The sequence below is a fragment of the Oncorhynchus gorbuscha genome, linkage group LG21, assembly GCF_021184085.1.
Source record: "Oncorhynchus gorbuscha isolate QuinsamMale2020 ecotype Even-year linkage group LG21, OgorEven_v1.0, whole genome shotgun sequence".
Classification (NCBI taxonomy): domain Eukaryota; kingdom Metazoa; phylum Chordata; class Actinopteri; order Salmoniformes; family Salmonidae; genus Oncorhynchus; species Oncorhynchus gorbuscha.
This window is the reverse complement of record NC_060193.1, coordinates 3,950,111-3,959,938: the sequence shown is the minus strand read 5'-3', so window position 1 is coordinate 3,959,938 and position 9,828 is coordinate 3,950,111.

The following is a 9,828-nucleotide window of genomic DNA, read 5'->3' as shown; positions in this document are numbered from 1 at the left end:
TAGATGAGAGTCTGTTAGATGACTAATGTAATGTAAATGGTTCTGTGGGTCTCTCTAGATGGGAGTCTGCTAGATGACTAATGTCAATGGTTCTGTGGGTCTCTCTAGATGGGAGTCTGCTAGATGACTAATGTAATGTAAATGGTTCTGTGGGTCTCTCTAGATGGGAGTCTGTTAGATGACTAATGTAATGTAAATGGTTCTGTAGGTCTCTCTAGATGGGAGTCTGCTAGATGACTAATGTAATGTAAATGGTTCTGTGGGTCTCTCGAGATGGGAGTCTGCTAGATGACTAATGTAATGTAAATGGTTCTGTGGGTCTCTCTAGATGGGAGTCTGCTAGATGACTAATGTAAATGGTTCTGTAGGTCTCTCTAGATGGGAGTCTGCTAGATGACTAATGTAATGTAAATGGTTCTGTAGGTCTCTCTAGATGGGAGTCTGCTAGATGACTAATGTAATGTAAATGGTTCTGTAAGATGGGAGTCTGCTAGATGACTAATGTAAATGGTTCTGTAGGTCTCTAGATGGGAGTCTGCTAGATGACTAATGTAATGTAAATGGTTCTGTAGGTCTCTCTAGATGGGAGTCTGCTAGATGACTAATGTAATGTAAATGGTTCTGTAGGTCTCTCTAGATGGGAGTCTGCTAGATGACTAATGTAAATGGTTCTGTAGGTCTCTCTAGATGGGAGTCTGTTAGATGACTAATGTAATGTAAATGGTTCTGTGGGTCTCTCTGCTAGATGACTAATGTAATGTAAATGGTTCTGTGGGTCTCTCTAGATGGGAGTCTGCTAGATGACTAATGTAAATGGTTCTGTAGGTCTCTCTAGATGGGAGTCTGCTAGATGACTAATGTAATGTAAATGGTTCTGTAGGTCTCTCTAGATGGGAGTCTGCTAGATGACTAATGTAAATGGTTCTGTGGGTCTCTCTAGATGGGAGTCTGCTAGATGACTAATGTAATGTAAATGGTTCTGTAGGTCTCTCTAGATGGGAGTCTGTTAGATGACTAATGTAAATGGTTCTGTGGGTCTCTCTAGATGGGAGTCTGCTAGATGACTAATGTAATGTAAATGGTTCTGTAGGTCTCTCTAGATGGGAGTCTGCTAGATGACTAATGTAATGTAAATGGTTCTGTGGGTCTCTCTAGATGGGAGTCTGCTAGATGACTAATGTAAATGGTTCTGTGGGTCTCTCTAGATGGGAGTCTGCTAGATGACTAATGTAATGTAAATGGTTCTGTAGGTCTCTCTAGATGGGAGTCTGCTAGATGACTAATGTAATGTAAATGGTTCTGTAGGTCTCTCTAGATGGGAGTATGTTAGATGACTAATGTAATGTAAATGGTTCTGTGGGTCTCTCTAGATGGGAGTCTGCTAGATGACTAATGTAATGTAAATGGTTCTGTGGGTCTCTCTAGATGGGAGTCTGCTAGATGACTAATTGATCGGCTTCACTGCAAGTATATTGTATGTTTTAAATATTCAATTAAGAAAAATATATATTTTAAAGCCCTTCCTTTGCAAAACTGCATTTTCAGAAACACGTACCTGTTTTTGTTCTGCTTGTGTTGATGTCCTTCAGTAGCTATCATCCTAAATTAGCCCTTTGCTAAGCCATGGATGGAGAAACTGGAAACGGGACTTGTGGTTATTGGCTTATTTCTCTGTACAGGCCAATGATTATGACGGCAAATCTGATCTAACCATAAATGAATATATTGTGCCACCGGCCTGAGACGAATGAAGTTCAATATGTAGCCTAGAAGGCTAACGTTAGCTAGCTAGCTAGTAGGCTAACGTTAGCTAGCTAGCTAACTTAGCCGGTTCATTGTTGCCCATGCCAGGAAGTCAGGCAAGCAAGCATTTTTGCTCGGTAGCTTATGACAACAAAAACTAACTTGTATGACAGAACAATAGATCGCTTTGTCAACATGACAGAGAAGACGATGGCATTGGAGTTCAACTACTACCGTATACTGAAGGGTGAGTCTCATACACACACACACACACACACACACACACACACACACACACACACACACACACACACACACACACACACACACACACACACACACACACACACACACACACACACACACACACACACACACACACACCGCGCGCACATACACACACACACACGCGCGCGCACATGCACACTCACACACACACGCACACACACACACACACACACACACACACACACACACACACACACACACACACACACACACACACACACACACACACACACACACACACACACACACACACACACACACACACACACACACACACACACACACCGCGCGCACATACACACACACACACACACACACGCAGGAATCAGTACCTTGGCCAGCCACATAGTTAGCAACATTGATTGGATTAAATAGTTTTGGTATCTTGGTATGTGAATTGATCACCCCCCATCTAGCTTCAGAGTTTGTTCTGTTAGGTGACCTAAACTGGGATATGCTTAACACCCCGGCAGTCCTACAATCTAAGCTAGATGCCCTCAATCTCACACAAATCATCAAGGAACCCACCAGGTACAACCCTAACTCTGTAAACAAGGGTACCCTCATAGATGTCATCCTGACCAACTGGCCCTCCAAATACACCTCCACTGTCTTCAACCAGGATCTCAGCGATCACTGCCTCATTGCCTGTATCCGCTATGGAGCCGCAGTCAAACGACCACCCCTCATCACTGTCAAACGCTCCCTAAAACACTTCTGTGAGCAGGCCTTTCTAATCGACCTGGCCCGGGTATCCTGGAAGGACATTGACCTCATCCCGTCAGTTGAGGATGCCTGGTCATTCTTTAAAAGTAACTTCCTCACCATTTTAGATAAGCATGCTCCGTTCAAAAAATGCAGAACTAAGAACAGATACAGCCCTTGGTTCACTCCAGACCTGACTGCCCTCGACCAGCACAAAAACATCCTGTGGCGGACTGCAATAGCATCTAATAGTCCCCGCGATATGCAACTGTTCAGGGAAGTCAGGAACTGATACACGCAGTCAGTCAGGAAAGCTAAGGCCAGCTTCTTCAGGCAGAAGTTTGCATCCTGTAGCTCCAACTCCAAACAGTTCTGGGACACTGTGAAGTCCATGGAGAACAAGAGCACCTCCTCCCAGCTGCCCACTGCACTGAGGCTAGGTAACACGGTCACCACCGATAAATCCATGATTATCGAAAACTTCAACAAGCATTTCTCAACGGCTGGCCATGCCTTCCGCCTGGCTACTCCAACCTCGGCCAACAGCTCCACCCCCCCCGCAGCTCCTCGCCCAAGCCTCTCCAGGTTCTCCTTTACCCAAATCCAGATAGCAGATGTTCTGAAAGAGCTGCAAAACCTGGACCCGTACAAATCAGCTGGGCTTGACAATCTGGACCCTCTATTTCTGAAACTATCAACCTCTCTTTCATATGGTCTGAGATCCCCAAGGATTGGAAAGCTGCCGCAGTCATCCCCCTCTTCAAAGGGGGAGACACCCTGGACCCAAACTGTTACAGACCTATATCCATCCTGCCCTGCCTATCTAAGGTCTTCGAAAGCCAAGTCAACAAACAGGTCACTGACCATCTCGAATCCCACCGTACCTTCTCCGCTGTGCAATCTGGTTTCCGAGCCGGTCACGGGTGCACCTCAGCCACACTCAAGGTACTAAACGATATCATAACCGCCATCGATAAAAGACAGTACAGTGCAGCCATCTTCATCGACCTTGCCAAGGCTTTCGACTCTGTCAATCACCATATTCTTATCGGCAGACTCAGTAGCCCCAGTTTTTCGGATGACTGCCTTGCCTGGTTCACCAATTACTTTGCAGACAGAGTTCAGTGTGTCAAATCGAAGGGCATGCTGTCCGGTCCTCTGGCAGTCTCTATGGGGGTGCCACAGGGTTCAATTCTCGGATCGGCTCTTTTCTCTGTATATATCAATGATGTTGCTCTTGCTGCGGGCGATTCCCTGATCCATCTCTACGCAGACGACACCATTCTATATACTTTCGGCCCGTCATTGGACACTGTGCTATCTAACCTCCAAACGAGCTTCAATGCCATACAACACTCCTTCCGTGGCCTCCAACTGCTCTTAAACGCTAGTAAAACCAAATGCATGCTTTTCAACCGATCGCTGCCTGCACCCGCATGCCCGACTAGCATCACCACCCTGGATGGTTCCGACCTTGAATATGTGGACATCTATAAGTACCTAGGTGTCTGGCTAGACTGCAAACTCTCCTTCCAGACTCATATCAAACATCTCCAATCGAAAATCAAATCAAGAGTCGGCTTTCTATTCCGCAACAAAGCTTCCTTCACTCACGCCGCCAAGCTTACCCTAGTAAAACTGACTATCCTACCGATCCTCGACTTCGGCGATGTCATCTACAAAATGGCTTCCAACACTCTACTCAGCAAACTGGATGCAGTTTATCACAGTGCCATCCGTTTTGTCGCTAAAGCACCTTATACTACCCACCACTGCGACTTGTATGCTCTAGTCGGCTGGCCCTCACTACATATTCGTCGCCAGACCCACTGGCTCCGGGTCATCTACAAGTCCATGCTAGGTAAAGCTCCGCCTTATCTCAGTTCACTGGTCACGATGGCAACACCCATCCGTAGCACGCGCTCCAGCAGGTGTATCTCACTGATCATCCCTAAAGCCAACACCTCATTTGGCCGCCTTTCGTTCCAGTACTCTGCTGCCTGTGACTGGAACGAATTGCAAAAATCGCTGAAGTTGGAGACTTTTATCTCCCTCACCAACTTCAAACATCAGCTATCTGAGCAGCTAACCGATCGCTGCAGCTGTACATAGTCTATTGGTAAATAGCCCACCCTTTTTCACCTACCTCATCCCCATACTGTTTTTATTTATTTACTTTTCTGCTCTTTTGCACACCAATATCTCTACCTGTACATGACCATCTGATCATTTATCACTCCGGTGTTAGTCTGCAATATTGTAATTATTCGCCTACCTCCTCATGCCTTTTGCACACATTGTATATAGACTCCCCTTTTTTTCTACTGTGTTATTGACTTGTTAATTGTTTACTCCATGTGTAACTCTGTGTTGTCTGTTCACACTGCTTGTCACGCCTTGGTCTTGGTATGTTGTGTTTTCTTTAATGATTTGTTCAGGCCAGGGTGTGACATGGGGTTATTGTATTGTCGTATTGGGGTTTTTGTAGGCATTGGGATTGTGGTTGATTAGGGGTGTGTCTAGTATAGGCTTGGCTGCCTGAGGCGGTTCTCCATCAGAGTCAGGTGATTCTTCTTGTCTCTGATGGGGAACCGTATTTAGGTGGTCCTTCTGTAGCTCAGTTGGTAGAGCATGGCGCTTGTAACGCCAGGGTAGTGGTTTCGATTCCCGGGACCACCCATACGTAGAATGTATGCACACATGACTGTAAGTCGCTTTGGATAAAAGCGTCCGCTAAATGGCATATATTAGGTAGCCTGGGTTTCACTGTGTATTTCGTGGGTGATTGTTCCTGTCTCTGTGTAGTTTCACCAGATAGGCTGTAATTAGGTTTCTCGTTCCGTTTGTTGTTTTGTATTTTGTATAGTTATTTCATGTGTCGTGATTCTTTCATTAAAGACATGAGTAACCACCACGCTGCATTTCGGTCCGAAACAAACTAAGAACGCCGTTACACTGCTATGCTTTATCAGTGTTAATCTGGTAATCACGCCTAATTATTGCCTACCTCCTCATGCCTTTTGCAACAATGTACTACTGTGTTATTGACTTGTTAATTGTTTACTCCATGTGTAACTCTGTGTTGTCTGTTCACACTGCTATGCTTTATCTTGGCCAGGTCCCAGTTGTAAATGAGAACTTGTTCTCAACTTGCCTACCTGGTTAAATAAAGGTGAAATAAAAAAATAAAAAAATCTGTAAGTTTGTTTCCAAAACTAACGGTGCATTCGTAAAGTATTTCTTCCCTTTATCCACATTTTGTTACGTTACAGCCTTATTCTAAAAGTGATTAAATTCATGTTTTTCCTTATCAATCTACACACAATACACCGTCATTTTTGCTAATTCATTTAAGATGAAAAAAAACAGATACCTTATTTACTTCGCTATGAGACTCGATATTGAACTCTTGTTTCCATTGATCATCCTTCTACAACTTGATTGGAGTCCACCTGTGGTAAATTCTATTGATTAGACATGATTTAGAAAGGCACACACCTGTCTATATAAGGTCCCAAGTTGATAGTGCATATCAGAGCAAAAACCAAGCCATGAGGTCGAATGAAACCGATGGAGAGTTCCTCTGTGCAGATGGGAGAACCTTCCAGAAGGACAACCATCTCTGCAGCACTCCACCAATCAGGCCTTTATGGTAGAGTGACCAGACAGAAGCCACTCCTCAGTAAAAGGCACATGACAGCCAGCTTTGTTGTTTGCCAAAAGGCACCTAAAGGACTCTCAGACCATGAGAAACAAGATTCACTGGTCTGATGAAACCAGGATTGAACTATTTGGCCTGAATACCAAGTATCACGTCTGGAGGAAACCTGGCACCATTCCTATGGACTGGGAGACTAGTCAGGATCGAGGGAAAGATGAACGGTGTGAAGTACAGAAAGATCCTTGATGAAAACTTGCTCCAGAGCGCTCAGGACCTCAGACTGGGGCAAAGGTTCACCTTCCAACAAGACAATGACCCTAAGCACACAGCCAAGACAACACAGGAGTGGCTTCGGGACAAGTCTCTGAATGTCCTTGAGTGGCCCAGCCAGAGTCCGGATTTGAACCCAATCTAACATCTCTGGAGAGACCTGAATATAGCTGTGCAGCGATGCTCCCCATCCAACCTGTCAGAGTTTGTGAGGATCTGCAGAGAAGAATGGAAGAAACTGCCCAAATACAGGTGTGCCAAGCTTGTAACGTCGTACCCAAGAAGACTCGAGGCTGTAATTGCTGCCAAAGTTGCTTCAACAAAGTACTAAGTAAAGGGTCTGAAAATAAATGTGATATTTACTTTATTTTTTCATGAATGTACAAACATTTCTAAACACCTGTTTTTGTTTGTCATTATGGGGTATTGTGATGTCATTATGGGGTATTGTGATGTCATTATGTGGTATTGTGATGTCATTATGTGGTATTGTGATGTCATTATGGGGTATTGTGATGTCATTATTGTGATATTGTGATGTCATTATGTGGTATTGTGATGTCATTATGTGGTATTGTGATGTCATTATGTGGTATTGTGATGTCATTATGTGGTATTGTGATGTCATTATGGGGTATTGTGATGTCATTATGTGGTATTGTGATGTCATTATGTGGTATTGTGATGTCATTATGGGGTATTGTGATGTCATTATGTGGTATTGTGATGTCATTATGTGGTATTGTGATGTCATTATGGGGTATTGTGATGTCATTATGGGGTATTGTGATGTTATTATGTGGTATTGTGATGTCATTATGGGGTATTGTGATGTCATTATGTGGTATTGTGATGTCATTATGGGGTATTGTGATGTCATTATGTGGTATTGTGATGTCATTATGGGGTATTGTGATGTCATTATGGGGTATTGTGTGTAGATTGATGAGGGGGGGGGACTATTTAATCCATTTTAGAGTAACTGTAACTGTAACATAACAATGTTGACAAAGTCAAGGGGTTTGAATACTTTCCTTTTAATGCACCGTATATATTTATTGTGTTTATTTATTATATATTTATTGTGTGTTGTTGTTGTGACTCGGCTGGAATTCCGTGGTTCTCAATCAGTCGTTGTTTCGTAAACTGTCGGAAAAAAACATGACATTCCTCTAAGTGAGTATAACCGTTTGTTATGTGCAATATTTGATTTGTGGACCTCAACGGACAGATGGTCGCATTTGTATTTTATTACGGATCCCCATTCACCGTTGCCAAGGCAGCAGCTACTCTTCCCGGGGTAAAGCCAGTTAAACGCCACTGTGTGACACAGGTCTTATTGTATATTATGGATGCGTGTGAACTAATGTGTTACAGAGCAAACAACACACAGACACACACACACAGACACACACACACAGACACACACACACAGACACAGACACACAGACACACACACACACACACACACACACACACACACACACACACACACACACACACACACACACACACACACACACACACACACACACACACACACACACAGACACAGACACACAGACACAGACACACACACAGACACACACAGACACACACACACACACACACACACACACACACACACACACACACACACACACACACACACACACACACACACACACACACACACACACACACACACACACACACACACACACAGACACACACACAGACACACACAGACACACACACACAGACACACACACACAGACACACAGACACAGACACACACACACAGATACACAGACACAGACACACACACACAGACACACACACTCACAGACACACACACACAGACACACACACAGACACACACACAGACACAGACACACACACACAGACACACACACACACACACACAGACACACACACACACACACACAGACACAGACACAGACACACACACACAGACACACACACACACACACACACACAGACACACACACACACAGACACACACAGACACACACAGACACACACACAGACACACACACACACACAGACACACAGACACAGACACACAGACACAGACACACACACACAGATACACAGACACAGACACACACACACAGACACACACTCACAGACACACACACACAGACACACACACACAGACACACACACAGACACACACACAGACAGACACACACACACACACACACACACACACACACACACACACACACACACACACAGACACACACACACACACACAGACACAGACACAGACACAGACACACAGACACACACACACACACACACACACACACACACACACACACACACACACACACACACACACACACACACACACACACACACACACACACACACACACACACACACACACACACACACACACACACAGGTTGTAATATGGCTTTTCTACTAGCCTGGCTTCCTCAGTGATTTTAAACCCCGGTGCTGTTTCGGACTATGCATTCATCTCACCATGAGTCTGCTACTGTGTTGCTGTGTGGATAGACTGTGTGTGTGTGTGTGATAATTATCTTGCTATGAAGGCCTATCTTCTTTTTAGAGTTTGTATGGTGGTGGGTATGGAGAGATGTGTGTCACGTTTAAAGAGGAAGAGACGGAATCAGGAACTAAGACCTAGAGTGTACTTGTGGCATGCTCACACTCCTCTCCTGTCACGACTCTCCTGTCACGACTCTCCTGTCACGACTCTCCTGTCACGACTCTCCTGTCACGACTCTCCTGTCACGACTCTCCTGTCACGACTCTCCTGTCACGACTCTCCTGTCACGATCGTCTAAGGTGGAAACAGTAGACCAAAGCGCAGCGTGGTGAGCGTACATACTTCTGTGTTATAAGATGTCGCCAACAAAACAATAAACATCAAAACGAAAGCGTGACGCCAACGTAGTGCTCACAGGACAACTATACATGGACAAATACCCACAAATACAGGTGGGGAAAAAGGCTACCTAAGTATGGTTCTCAATCAGAGACAACGATAGACAGCTGTCCCAGATTGAGAACCACACCCGGCCAAACACAAAGAAATAGAAAACATAGAAAAAGGGACATAAAATTCCCACCCAAATCACACCCTGGCCAAACCAAAATAGAGACATATAAAGCTCTCTACGGTC